Source organism: Gracilinanus agilis, chromosome 2 (assembly GCF_016433145.1).
Source record: "Gracilinanus agilis isolate LMUSP501 chromosome 2, AgileGrace, whole genome shotgun sequence".
Taxonomy (NCBI): Eukaryota; Metazoa; Chordata; class Mammalia; order Didelphimorphia; family Didelphidae; genus Gracilinanus; species Gracilinanus agilis.
In genome coordinates this window covers 375,560,691-375,576,757 of record NC_058131.1, presented here as the reverse complement: position 1 = coordinate 375,576,757, position 16,067 = coordinate 375,560,691, and positions in this window count along the sequence as shown.

Below are 16,067 nucleotides of genomic sequence, written 5' to 3'. Positions count from 1 at the left end.
TCTGATCATCATTTATTTTCTAAAGTATTAAGAAGCAAATGTGCTTGGATGTCAGCCTACTTTGGCCCTTATTTCTGCATTATAAGTTAATAAGTTATAATTCTCATTCATAAATGTCACTTGTATGTTTGGTTCACATGGGCCTATTTACCACACCGACAGTTATCCCTGAGAGAGTTGATAAAAATGAGCTTTTAGACTAGTAAGGCCAGAAATTTGCCCCCTAGAGCAGAGGATAATTGTCACAACTTCCAACAAGCCTCCTGCAACACAAATCATGTTGGCTGGAATAGAATTCCTTTGTAAAAACTAGGGACTCAGGTTTAGGCAGTTTTCATACTGTATTCAAATAATTTACAGACTAGCCTCCGGAATTGTGTAGAAAGAGGGGAAGTAGGGCCTCTTTTGCTTATAGGCCAGAAGCTCTAGTCAAGATAATTTTCAAAAGACCTATAGGTTTCTACTATCCTTATATCCTTTTAACTCCCTATAAAGTATATATTCTTTTAAACATTTAAGACAGAGGTTAAAATGCATTTATTTCCTTTTTTGGTAATAGCATGTAAGCACAAAGAATAGTAATTAGCTATATGTCAATCCCATTTAAAGAGCTTGTTTACTTCATGCAAAGTCTGGACATGAGACAGTATTAGCTTGAATGTCTCTTCTCACTGTTCCTATGATCACTAAAGGAAAAGAACAACAAAAAAGAGAAATTGAACAGCACCAGTTTCAAAGAAGTTTAAATGCCACGCTCAGAATCATTCCAAGGAGATATCACCAGGGCTGGCTTTCCTGCAATGAGATGGATCTTTGGAGGTCAGGGTCTATTGTCAATGTTTGATTGGAAAATCAGTGCTTTACATAGATTTGCTGTTGGCCCAGATTGATTCAACCCTGACCCTCCTAAGAGGGAAAAGAAAGCACTCCCTTAGAGTCTGCGTGCTTCCTTGCAACTAGGAAAACAATTATAAACTCCAAATAAATGCCCCTCACACTGTAAATATTCAAGAATAAAACTAATTGTTGATTATGTTTTTCTCTTCTGTATAAGTTATTGAAATGACCCCCACAAGTGTTAGAAAAGTACATTATACAATTTAAAATTTATTTTCCATTAAACATATTTACAAAAAAATTATCTATTCTTCAAAAGGGGACATCCAGAGTTTATTTTCTTTATATAACATGGGAAACAATAACTTAAGCTCAAATTTACCTATTTTTTTACATAGCTTTCTGAAGGACTTTGTTCACAGCAATTTTTGTGTTGGTGGAAATATTATTTTATTATTATTATCTTCAATTTACTGATAAAGAATTAAGATAAAAATTAAGAGAAATTCAGTCATTTGCTCATGGTGACATAGCTAGGGAATATTAAAGCCAAAAATTGTCCTCCTGAATTTGACAAGTGTCCTTCCTGAATAAAATGCACACACTTTATATTTGCTTTATCTTAAATGAATTTTAGAACCTTGACTAGATTTTAATTTAATTTCACTTTATTTCAACTCATAAAATTTTGAAGCTACCTAGATATTGCACAGGGTGGCTAGGTGGGAGCAGTAGATGGAATACCTGGTCTGGTGTTCAGAAGATGTATCTTCTTGCATTCAAATCTGGTCTCAGATACTAACTGTGAGATCCTAAGAATTCCCTAAGCATAAGATCCTAACCCTTCACCCTCTGAAATTTTTGCCTCAGTTTACACTTAGCTGAAGAAAAAAAATGACAAACCACTTCATTATCTTTGCCAAGAAGATCCCAAATGAGGTCACAAAAAGTTGGACATAACTGAAATGACTAAACAATAAAAAGATTTTGTATTGAGCAAGAAATGATTTCTTGAATTTTGTAAACTATTTGAAAGAAGCTCAACTTTCTACTGTAATTGTGAACATGGAAGGGGGGGGAAAGCGGAACCTTATTATTATACTCACATACATGCAATACTTTCATCATTGTAAAATGGTTTTGAATTTTGTTAGAATTTTCCTTATGAAAAAGAAAAACATCATTAGTCTGTAACTTGGTAAAATGAAATTGACCAAAGGCAGGTTTCCCACTGAGAAGCAAAAACACAGTAGACTTTAAAACTACAATGTCAAAAACATTCCCTTCCCCCTGGCCCCTATTAATCTTTAGTAGATGTTGATGTAGGCATATGTTTTTAAAAATGTGCACTGATATCTTAGCCTCATTAGCTAAGAAAAAGATGTCATGCAGGGTGCTGAGGCATATGTTAGATTAGTCATAAAAAAAAAAAAAACCCTTCAAAGACCAAAATAAAGCTCACCATCTTTGGACTACATCTCATTACTTTATTTGATTTCATACTTTACTTTGTAGTCAAAAATTGACCTATACCATGAGCAAAATGTCATTAGTGTTTTTCCTGTGATGGCTAAAAATAAAATCTAATTTTACCTGGATGACATAATTATCCTCAGTATATGTGTTAATATTATTACAAGCCAATTAATTATCAGTAAGAAAGTCACTGAAGTTTACCAAAAGTAACCTTGTACTTGGAGAGATATTAACTGTCGCAGAAGAATAATGGCATAGTTTTTATCTGCCTTGTTACTACTGGTAGCTGTGGTGGACGATATCACTACAGATTTTATTTCTTTAAACTTCCAGGATTACTGCTTAAGAGAAACATGCATAAGAGGAAGTTTTGAAGGAAATGGAAAGTTAACAAGGTAATAAAGGAAATTTTTTAGAAAATGAAAATGGGAATTCTACTGAGCAGTTTTTTAGAAGCCTGATTCATCCTAGACAATGAAATTGATATTTGTTTTTCAAACCCTTGCCTTCTATGTTAGCATCAATTCTAAGACAGAAAAGTAGCAGGGGCTAGGCTGTAAGGTTTAAGTCACTTGTCTAGCATCACACAGGCAGGAAGTGCCTGAGGTCAGATTTGAATTCAGCTCCTTCCAGACTCCTAGAGTGGACTCTATGTTTACTGTGCTACCTAGGTGCCCCAAGCAATGGATATTTATTTAGTGTTTAATGCATTCAAAACATTTGGGTAGGCTCTGAGGGAGGTGTAAAACTTATTTTAATTATTCCTTTTAATTCTTTTTTTTTTTTAAACCTTAACCTTCAGTCTTGGAGTGAATACTGTGTATTGGCTCCTAGGCAGAAAAGTGATAAGGGCTAGGTAATGGGGGTTAAGTGACTTGCCCAGGGTCACACAGCTGGGAAGTGTCTGAGTTCAGATTTGAACCTAGGACCTCCAGGCTCTAGGCCTGGCTCTCAATCCACTAAGCCACCCAGCTGCCCCCTGTATTCATTTTTATTCTGAAGGAAAAAGACTGAGCAAGAGTGAAAGACAGAGAGTGAAACAATCTCTATTTTCATACTAATTTCTTTTTTTTTTTTTAACCCACACCTTCTGTCATAGAATCAATATTGAGTTTCTGTTACGAGGCAGAAGGTAAGGGCTACATAATTGGGGTTAAATATTTTGTGCAGGGTCACTATGAAGTGTCTGTGGTCAAATTTGAACCTGGGACATCATATCTCTAGGTCTGGATCTCTATCTACCAGGCTACCTATCTGCCCCTATGTTGATTGCTTTTTAAAAATGTATAGCAATACATTTTCAGCAATAAAATGAGACAGGACAATTCTGAAGAACTTATTACAAAGAATGTTATCCACCTCCAGAGAAAGAACTATTGGAGTCTGAAGATCAAAGCATATTATTTTCCACTTTATCTTATTTGTGTTTTTATTTTGGGATTTTTGTTTTATATGAGTATTCTCTTACAATAATGACTAATATGAAAATATGTTTTGCATAATCATACATGAATAGCCCAAATCAAATTAGTTACCATCTCAGGGATGAGGAAGGGAAGGGAGAAGGTGAGGGTGTAATTTGGATCTTATAATTGTGGAAAACAGATGTTGAAAATTATAATTACATTTACTTGAGAAAACAAAATATTAAAAAAATAAAAATTAAATATAAAAAGGTATTACAATACATTTTAAACATTGCTTTCAAAATTTTCGGCATGCTTGTTCTTCCCACTGAATTTACTGTGTTTTTAGAAACAATACAAAAACTTATTTTTTCCTCTCAAATCATTGGCATCACAAGACCTGGTTCCTACTCTGAAGAAACTTATTAGTCAAGTTGTGTTATAAGTCACAATGGCAAATAATAGTGCCCAATATTGCTTAATAAGTTAATGAGAAAGTTATAAAACGTGAGAGACAAATTCATAATTGCCTGGGTGTGGAGAGAGATAATAAAAAGCTTTATGGAGAAGAGAATATTTAAATTGAGCTTTAAATGAATTCAACAGTTTAATGAGTTGATATTTGGGCATTCTTAAGTGTTTCGTGTGTGTGTGTGTGTGTGTGTGTGTGTGTGTGTGTGTGTGTGAGAGAGAGAGAGAGAGAGAGAGAAATAGAAAGAGAGAGAGAGAGAGAGAGAGAGAGAGAGAGAGAGAGAGAGAGAGAGAGGACTCCCCCTGTAATAATAAGAAAAAATAAGAGGAGTTTAAATTTACATGAGCTTGGACAGATTTGGGGAGATAGTGAAGAAGAGAAGAGCCTGGAGTGTTATCATGAAGAGTCAGACACGATTGAATGACTGAACAACAAGGAAATTTATATAATGCTTTGGAATTTTCAAGGTGTGTCCATCATAATAACTTTAATGAGTTTGAGTATCCCCATTTCACAGATAATGAAATTGAGAGTCAGAAAGAAGAAACAAGTCACTCAGGGTTATGTATCTGGTATTTGTCTTGTTTTTTTACACTCAGATCATTCAACACCCAGGGCTGAGTTTTTTCCATTATATACACTCTGCCTCTAGTTTATAAACTAATTGATGATGAAGCTTATGTATTTTTTCTCCCTTCTAGCCTAGTATAAGAGGAACTGAGTAAAATCCTTTCTCTAAGAAGTTGAAGTTCAATACATGCCAGGTGACTTCATTTTAAGAAACTAGTCTTCTGATGAATTGGAGCTGTGGAAAAATGAAGAGAAAACCTAAATGATTTTAGAAAAATGAATTGCTATAAAATAGAGTCGAAATGAACTTTGACCGAATCAGAAAATGTATTTTCCATGGTCCTATTCTTTTTCTTCAAACTTATTTGATGCCTAAATCTTGGACTTGGACATATCAGAAAGGAGTCAGTATCACCACATTTGTTTACATTTTAAAATGAATTCTTCTTTTCCCAACTCTCTTCTGAGTTACCTTCAAGGCATTTAAAATTAGAATTGTGATTCACATTTCAAAGTGGAAGGTGTACATCGAGGTTGCAGAACTCTAACTCCAGAAAAATATTAGTTAGAAACTGAATTTAGTCAGGCAGTTAATCAATCGGCTTTTGTTAAATGCCTACTATGTTCCAGACACTACAAAGACAAATAAAAGTGTACCTGTCTTCAAAAAGCTTATATTCTATAGGACTAAACCACATTGAAATCATTTGTGTGTTTTTTTTTTCTCAATAATGTTAAACCTTTTAAGGAGATTGACTTGTGAAATGATTATGCTTCAAAATGAACAAGCAAATGAAATAATCAAGTTTACTTCTCCCAATTACCTATCCCATTTCAACTCTACAATTTTATCATTATATGTATGGGAAGGACAGTAATTGGATTTAGGTGATAAATGCCTTCAAAATAAAAGTGTAGAAACTAAGCAGGTATTCAATGGATGGACTGCTATCAATGAGTTACTTCAAGATTCTGCACCAGTGAAGAGGAAATCAAGCCAGTTCATTTGTCATCATCCATGAAGGGCAACAGAATTTCAATCCAAGGAAGGCATTAAAAATAGAATTTATCAATTAATAAAAATTTAAGTGTCTATATGTCTGGAGAAAAAAAAACACTAGCATTTATTAGGTACCTACTACTTTTTAGGCAGTGTTAATTGTTTTACAAATATCTCATTTCATCCTCAGAACAATCCTTGGAGGTAAACATTATGATCTCCATTTTATAGTTGAAGATGTTGAGGAATCCAGATATTAAAGCATTTGCCCAGGGCCATACCACTGTTAAATGGTTAAAGTTGGATTTAAACTTAAGTCTTCCTGATTTTATGCCCAAAACTCTATCCATTTTGCCATCTAACTTCTAGGGATACAGGAGTAAAAATTCAATAGCTTTTGCCCCCAAAAGATTACATTCTATTGATATAAACAAGACATACACATATAAATAACTATATGATGAATCATTAGTAAGTAAAAAGTTTTTCCAGTATTTGCTATGAGAGAGAAAAAGGCTCTCTGTAAGAGGTAACTCTTGAATTGAACTTTGTAGGAAGGCAGTTTGGTAAGTCAACCTTATCTAATATATCTAAAATATCTAGCTATATAAGGAATATCTACCAGATATGAGGGATATCACATATAAAGGCATGCTCACTTTCTTTTTAAAAAAATTAATTTATTTTGAAATATCTTTCCATGTTTACATGATTCATTTTCTTTTCCTTCCCTCTTCCCTCCCCCCTCCTAGAGCTGACAAGCACGTTCACTTTCCTAGGGAGAGAAGATTATTCATTGTCTGAAACATATAATTTGTTCTACAGTGTTTTGGGGGTGTTAATTTTTTCAAATGCTTAAAAAATAGGACAATATATGTGATATATGTCTTTTTAAACAACATGACAAACATGAAAATATGTATTGCATGATAGCAAATTTATAACCTACATTGCATTGCCTCCCATCTTGGGGAGATGGGAGGAGAAGGAGAGAGGGACACAAAACAGATCACAAAATATCAGAAAATAATTATTAAAACTGTATCTATATGTAATTGTGAGAAAAAAAGATTGAGTTATATACCATCCGCCAGAATACATAGCCACTAGTGAAAGATGCAGGATTGAGTTCTTAATCACTTTTAGAGAACATCTACTTCAGATTTAGGGTAAGGAACTTGTGGATTTTCATAAACAAAATGAAGAATTTACTTTAGAAATGCTAGATAAAATTGACTAGATAGTATTATTGGAATGTACAGTCCATACTGATGAAACAACTATTTTGGAACACTTCTGTTGAGCCAATTTAGAATCAAAGCTATGTTTTTGAGAAATTGCCTAAGTACTATCTATTTTTTATTGTTTTTCAAGATAGTCTACAATATTGTTATGTACTTGACCTCCCTCTGTAATTTTTCACACAATGATACAAGAGAATTTATGTTCATTTTGTAGTAAACACTGATATTGACTGAAAACCCAACAGTTTCTCTCCCACACTTTGGTTTTCTTTCCCCTCCCTCTCAACTGTCCCTACCACTCTCACTCCCAAGCAAAGGCATTTGGATTTAGGATTATAGACCTCAGGGGGGGAAAAAGGTTTTTCTCTCTCCACCAGTGAATTATTGCACAGCAGGGAGATATTTCAGAGTGACACAAAAAGAAGAAAGATTCTGCCAAATGGTTTTGCTCTAAAGCAATACAATCCATGGACCTTGCCTAACAACTACCCCTACCCCTATTCTCTCTCAGTGTCTGTGTCTGTCTGTCTGTCTCTCTCTCTCTTTCTTTCTCTCTTTTTCTTCCTCTTTCCCATTTTATACTAATTTTTGAGACACTTCCAAGACAGATAAAAAAGATAGAAGAACATGGCCATATTTTAAAAATATATAGAATAGAATATTATAGTAGAAAGGACACGAAATTTGGGATTAATTGGAACTGGGTTCAAATTCTAGTGATCCTATCTTTAGGATCTTAGTTAGGCAAATCACTTGATATTTTCCTTGGTTGAAAAATGAAGGAGCTCAATGACCTCTAGGATCCCTATCAGATCTAAAACTAGGAACCAGTAATGAGTGCTCTATACTTCTTGAGCTGATCTCCCACTTTTCCTTTAAAGGGCACTCAGACAGGATTTTATCACCTAGACCCCAACTCGGTCTTATTTATCCTCTATACATAGGGGTAGATTTTTTTTTTTTTATGTAAGCTAAGTGATCTTATCTAATCTGTTCTGTCTTCTTGTATTGGAATTAACAAGCCATATACCCTGAGGCATAGGCCATATCTACAACAGTGAAGCACAAATGAACTTGAACATGAGGTCAATCAACTGCGCAGAATACATCACACAGTTATTCTGAGTCTCACGCTGGGTCTATAATTGCCCCTTGTTCTGTCATTAGAGCTCCCCTACAAGTCATTATTTTGAGTCAGCAGAGCTGTGGGGAGTATTCAGCCTGATGGTTAGTATAAAGTTGAATTGATAACATAAATATCTCCCAGCACAAAAATACAAGGAGCAGGTATTTAGATTAGATCTAATAAAGTGTGCAGCTGTTCAGTCTCTTTATGAATCCCAACTAAAACAATAATCACAACTTTCAATATGGGTTCTCCTTCAGCAGGCCTGTGAAAAGGAGTCTGAGCCTGTTAGAAAAGAATGGACATATGTCCTATTAGAGTTTGCCAATGTGCTCTTGACATAGATTTTTGCCTGGAAAAGGCCAAAGTCATTCAGGTACCTTGGGAGTTTTGCTTTAGTCAGCATCATGTAAAATTGCTCTATAAAAAGAGAACATCACTTATTCATTTGTTTGGTGGAAGTATTTTGTGAGTGTAATGCTGGAGAAATAGACTAAGCCAGCAGCCTCAAGTACATTTGAGAAAGATCACCTTTCCCAGAGAAAGGAGGAATTCAGATCCTCTGCTCAAAAGATTGCTGTTAATAGAATTCAGCAAGGGCCTATTGAAAGGAATTGTGTTTCACCCTGGTCCATCCCCTTGGAAGGATATTGAGGAATGAACGTCTAGATAGCTTAAAAAAAGGCACTGATTTGCTTTTTAATAATCACCAAAATTACTTGGAGGGATTGTTTAGGGGTTCCAAGTTCATCAGAAAAATCTAAGCCTGTTCCACTTTTCTTTGTCCTGGTCCTGGAATTAATATCTTTTGGTTCATTACCTTTCCCTGACATACCATTGTGACTTTATGTCCTATTTCACTCTCGTAGACTTTTACATACCTTAAGAGTCAATGCACAACATAACAGTCATGCAAAGATTAGTTACCCTTTTTCCAACAACCACTTAGTAATGAAGCTGAAAATGGGAATGGAATAGTTCTTTGGATTTTAAAGTTAATTGTGCTTAATGAATTATAGTTATTATTATTATCTATTCATTTCCATTTAATTTCATTTTTAGCTTTAGTTCCAAAGAGCATTCAGAGTTGAGCGACCACTACTGGTGAATAAACATCTAGCCATGGCAATCCAGGGGAACTCAGAATAAATGACAAGATCATTGGGGCTCTTGACGCAATTTGACCTAGTGTCAATTTCATTCTGAATCAGGAAAGCATGTCCTTTTGGCTTAGTAAGGTTTAAAGCAATTGTAATGGGAACTAATTTACCTAAAGACTGATTCCACATGACAAAGTTTCAATTATGTTTCCTTTAGTTCCCAAAATATATGTAGGCATAGGTTTCATCTTGACTATTAAAGAGATGGAACTGAAGAAATTTGATCTAAGTGGACATAGTAGGTTATATTGTTCTTTTTCCTCAAAAGAAAACATTAAAATCTAAAATAACAATCAACCAAATTGCAATACAAGCTCCAAGAAGGAATGAAACCAGGAGTTAATTCCAAACTCATAATGAGAAACATTAATTAGGGCTAAATTACTTTTCCCAATATAAACTTCATTGTAATGAGTTATTTATATAAACTCTGTGAATGAAAGAATTGTGAAAACATTTGGATATTTTGTGTGTATCATCCTTCTGCACAATATGTACAAGTTTTCATTGTCCAACAGAAAAAGGCTCACTCATTAAACTCTGTTTGAAAATAATTAACCAAAAGAAATCGCAAATGAAATGTGGATGTAGTTTAAGACCCTCCTTTTCAGTGAAACCTATGAATGGCTTGTACTTTATACTTTTCAATCTAAAAAGCATAAATAAGGACACTTCACTAAAATATCTCTGTTGGTCCTTACTAACACTTCCAATTATGCCATATTTAGTTGTAGGTTAGAGAGGAAGGATGCTGAGAACTTGAAGATGATGATTTTTGTGGTCTTAGATAGATTCTTTTAAAAAAATCATAAGATCATAGACCTTTAGCAGTGGAAAAAATCTCAGAGATTATCTAACATATTATACAAGAAGGAAACTAAATTTCAGAAAGTTAAAGCAATCCAAACTAAATTACTTATAATAAATGTCAATATTTTTTCTACTTTATTTCACTTTTCTTTTTTTCTCCCTCCTTAGAGTTGTAGCTAGTTTTGGGTTAATGGGCTTTTGACCCATGATACCAACAGTGGATGTATTTTTTTTTCCTTCAGGAGAGCAAAGACTTCTGTGATTCTACCTTTTCAACCCTCCCCATTTCAAATGAATTTTCCCCAGGCACATGCACTCTGTACCTACCCCCCCCTAGTGTTATGATTGAGAGAAATTTCTTTGAAAACAACTGTATGCAAAAATATGCTTTCTTTATTTTAATTGAATATACCTAAGCAGTATATTCAGGAAAGTCGAAATTCAAGAAAAGGCTTTTTCTTATCATGGGCTTAATTATAAAGGTCTTCATAATGAAAGAGTCCTTCCACATACTTCTTTTTTCATAACTGTTTTTGACCTTGAGCCCTTCTTTGCCTCTCATATTGACATATTCTGCAAGCACTACTATTAATGAGGTGGCCCACATTTGACCCTGCCTCATACCACTACTGATTCACTCTTTTTTCTATATTTCACTTCCTGATTGATTATTTGATATTTCCTTTTGCTTCTCCAGGTCTGGCAATGAATTTTTCTTCAATTAAAAAAAACACTCACAAAACATTTCAAGATGTTACCTACAACAAGGAAATTTGAGTTGATGGAGCTCTAAAGAAAAGTGATCATATCTATAGGAAGGAAATGTACAGTTCCTATTAATGCCAATAAAAAAAAAACTTACCTAATTCTGAGGATAAAATGATTAATTCTGAGGATTCTGCCAAATAATTTGTAATGATTTAACTATACATACCAAATTATTACAGAAAATTCTTGGCCAACAAAAATGGGAATCGAAGAACTATATATGTAATTCTTTGTCGTGCTTTTAATTTAGAAACATACAAATAACATGAGAGCTTTGCCAATATGTGTAGTTTAGAAACCCATCTTAAAGTTTTACTAAGGGAACTGAGAAGTTAAATGATTGCTTGACAAAATCACATGACTAGAAACAGATTCTTCTGGATCTGAACCTGATTATTTAATATGGCATAATACTTCTCAGAACCTTTGTTAAAAACACCTTCATATAACTGTTGCCTCTTTGGAATTATGTATTTAATTTTCAAAACACATGGCTTCGGGAAATTTTGGCCTCCAAATCATGACAATCTTAAATTTTGTTTTCCCATCTGAATGGAAGCCTAAAGTTCCTAAAATTGCCTTGCGTCATAACATAAGTAACTAAACATAACAGTTTGTAATTAATTGATCAATATACTTTGGTAATTTTATTCCCTTTCCATTTAAAAACTTGCATTTAAAGACTCTTTTTCTCTCTGCCATGTCAATTATAGTCCTGAGTATTCACAACCAATTTCCCATTCTGATTCTGTTTTTCATTACTTTACCTTAAAATAAGAAAGACACATTGAAATTGGCTGTAGAAAATGGACACTGGTTCTTTCTTTCCTCAAGGCTAAGACAGTTTACTACCATATATTTTTCATTTAACAAAATCTCCAGTAGGGGAAAAAAAATCTTTCCTCTCTGATTCCTGACAGTGTCCCACCGACACTTTTTATTTATTATGGAGTGACAGATGATAGAAATGAAAGGGACTTCCTTTAGTCCTATCCTCTGGCTTCAAGCCATAAACTTTATCTAATCTTTTCAAACAGACACCAAGGCTTTGTCCCCACCCACATCAGCACACACAGTCTTTCAATTTTGCTTTTTATGTTCACTCCATAGATCTTCCATTGTGGGTCTGGTCTTTTTTTCAGGGGTGGGGGGAAAGAAGGGTTGGAGAGAATGTGCAAACCCCAAATACTCCTGGTGATTACGACACTCCTTTTATTTTTTATAAGCCTTGAAATAAAGGTTGTCCATTTCCAAATCTAAATCATCTGATGCCTCATTTTAATTTACTTGCATGCATGCATCTAGAATATAGCTGAACTTCTTGGAGATTCATATTCATTACCTTATTATTGCAATAAAAAGTTTTAGGAATTGATGGCTTCCATTCAGATGGGGAAACAAATTTCAGATTGTCATCATTTGGAACTCAAAAGAACTTTGAGCCATTTTTTGCCTTAAAATATATGTCTGGTGCCAATCTAACCTTTTAAACATTCTATACTTAGGCCAGCTGGCTCTTATATTCTGTCCCCACCAGATTTTATATAGTGTCATCAATACCACACTCGAGTGGTCAGCCAATCAAAACAGAAAATGCTGAAAAGGTCAAAATAACATTTTGCACATCTGTGATTTACATCTGATGCTTGGGGGAAGCATCACCAAGAGCATCTGCATTTATCTTTTCTTGTAGTAGAGACTACAGAGGCAAGGGAAAATGGTACAAACTTAACCTTCAGACTTGGTCTTGATAATGGCCAATAGAGACCTCTTAAATATGTGGAGATGAAATTTTGCTGAGTCCTGTCTGTTAAGACAAACTCTACAAATGTAATTAAAGTGACAGAAGCATTTGAGGGTTCATTGAAGGATTTGTTCAAGTTGGGAGTTGCCACCAGCTCTTTTTTGAAGTTTAAATTTGTCAGGGTCACAGGTAAAGGAAATTGATGTTCTGGGGGAACTGTACACTCTGCTTTCTTTCTTTTGCCTTCGATTATTGCGTTGTTCCTTTGATTTGCTTGGAAGACTTAAGACTAGATATTTCTACATGTAAGGGAAGGTTTTCTATGTCAGGTTATTAGGGGAAAAAAAGACTGAATGCAGCCCATGTAGAGAACTGAGAATCTTCTACATTTTCTTTCAATCCTTTGTGTGTATGATGAGCTAGAATAACCTCACTGAACTGAATTATCCCTCCATGGTATGGTTCAGTGAATATCATTATATTTCAGCACAGCTTGAGTGATTTTTAATGCCAAAAACATCAGCAAGAAATACAAATGTTACAAAAATATTGAAACAATACCATAAAAAACCCAGGATCATAAATACTTTACTTTGCAAGGTCTCAGAGGTCAACACAGCAATACCATGGAAAATTAAAATGCTCTCCGTGTGAATGCCTTTGGGAAAAAAAAGAAGAAGAAGAACACAGTAGTTTACTCTCAAAATGCAGAATCCCATTCTCTGAGTCTATTTTTGGCTGATTAACAATAAAAACTATTTTCCTGTCAGTCAGGACTGATGAAGTTATTCATCTGTGATTGTTCAGCATGTTTCCTTGTTTGGCATTAAATACAATTTAATTAAAAGTGAATTACAGAATATGAAAAACAGAAAAGGCTTTTGTGTGAATTATGTTCCTCCTCACACAAAGGGACATGGAGTGCAGCCAGAAGTCAGCTAAAGGTTTGGGACTGGAAATATCAAACATTCTCATTTAAGGACAGGAATGTGTGACTGGCTTTGAACCTGGAAGACTTATCCTTCTCAAGTGAGTGTTCTTTCAGTGTGCATGACACAGGTGTATGTACAGTGAGATGAGAGGCGGGGAACCACAAAACAAAATACATGATCTGTGTGAAGGGATAGGAAAGAGCTGTTCTTTATCCATCCAACTTTGCCAAGGTGCCTGCTATCTGCTAATGGATCTGTCTGTCTATTATGGGTCAAATCCTCCCATCCATCACTTCCCTGTGTGTCTTTCTCAGCTGCAATTTAAACCAATATATCAACTGAGGAAGAAAAATGCACCCTGGTATTTCTAATGTCTAGAGGTGGCCTGCATGCTCAGAAATGACACACATGAGAGGAGACAGGCTTTTCGTTTTCTTTCTGTCAAGCCCTTCTTTCAAAACACCTGAAATCTTTGACAGTAAATGAGGCTGACTAAGTTGAGTTGCAGAAGAGATACATAATGCCCTGAAGCACTTACTTGTGAAACCTTCACTTCCTGTAGTCCATATAAATTAAATAAAATGTAAATGAATTCTGCATCCATAATTTCAACAGAGACTGGATTCATAGCAGCCATATAAACAATTGGAAAGTAAAAAAAAATCAGTTAAGTGGAGAAAGGCAGCTGATATAGTGACAAGAGTACATTGGTTTTTGGAGACAGGTCTTGGATTTGAATCTTAAGGCTGTTACTTACTACCTGGCCAAGTGACTCTGTCTCTCAGGATTTCATTTATAAAGTGAAGGTGTTAAATGAGATCATAGGACCATAGATTTAGAGCTGGAAGGGACTTATAAAAGCTGTCTTGTTCCTATCTCATTTTTTACAGATGTTCTCTAAGTTTTCTTCCAGCTCCAAAGCTTATGATTATATAAAACATTCTATGACCCATATGATGCCAAGGAAAGGATTTGATTAATCTATTCCCAACCCACCCCCCAAAGAATTGGTTTCATGTAGATATATGCCAATTACATGGATAGCAGACTTCAAATGTCATTTCAATAGAAAGTCGGAATTGAGTTTTTCTTCTGTTTTATATCTCACCTAGTATGCTTGCTCAAATGTTCAGGAGGTGTTGCCAGGCACTAAATCGCAGTTTACTCTCATCTAATGTCATTGCTTCATTCTTGGCATCTTTGAATGAGCTATTTAACATTTTAGGAATTCTATTTTGTCAGAAGAAAGTATCATTATGGTTATATTGCTTAGAATATTCTTATATTCATTACCAAAAAATATAAGCAATGGGAAGGCGATTTAGGAAAGAGACGACTACATTTAAACTTATCAGTGACAAGTTCAAGTCCTGGCTCTAGTACCTACTAGCTAAGTTTCTGTGGTCAGATTATTTTACCTTTACAACTTTAGTTTCTTTTTCTGGAAACGAGGATAAAAGTACTTGTAAGACCTACCTCACAGGATTTTGATTGTAAAGGGACCTTATAAATATTAAACCCCTTTGGAAATGGTGTCTACCTACATGCAAGATTGTGAAGAAAAATGATTTTATAAACTAAAAAAAGTAATAGTTAAATGTAAGACTGGCTTGTGAGATAGTGACAACCTTCTATCCAGTCTTCTTTCCTCCCATCTCTTCCTCCCACAGTCCATCTTTACCATGCTGTCATTGTGACTTTTCTATTGCATGGGTCTCATCATTTGACTGTCTTACTCAAAAATTTTAAGTGATTCATAGAATCTTTAATCTAAAGCTGTAAGCAGCCTCAGAGGGCTTCTGGTCTAAACAGCTCATCTTAGAGATGAGGAAACTGAGACACTGTAGTGGTTGTGTCAGAGTCAGGATTTGAACTCTGGACCACTGTATCAAGCTGTCATTGTCTACCAAATAAAACAAACTTTTCTTAGCATAGTATTGAAGATCTTCCACCAATATGGCTTTAATCTGCCTTTCTAGTTTCATTTGATTTTCCTCCTCTGAAAGAGAAATCGACCTCCAAAACAAGATAGATTTAATGGGAAGAACCTAGATAGACTGGAATTGGAAAAGCCCAACTAGGAACTCCCAGGGCCGGTAAAGCACAACCCCATTGCAATTATAGAAAAAACAAGTTTATTGAGGTTAGAGAAATGGTAGATAAGGCCCTAAATCTATATGGCTCTAACTTCTCCCCCCAATCTACGCTCCCTTCACAGGGATGCCCTTCTTGTCTTCTCAAGCCCTTACTATCAGCTCCCTGATCTTACCTAGACCCCCAAACTATCTGATTACCTAAATATCACAGATCATTTTTAAAAGGCTGAGGATATAGGACTCACAGATACTGAGTCCTCACCCAAAGCCTGGGGTTGGCTTCTTAGGTAAACCCCCAAACCCTTGGGTTTATCTTAACCAAGTAGTCTCCGACAGGTTGATCTCAGTACTTCAGGGAAAGGCAGGTCTCTCCCAAGGCAGTTCTCCAACCCAGGAATTTCCTAATCTTTCCACAAGATTAGTCTG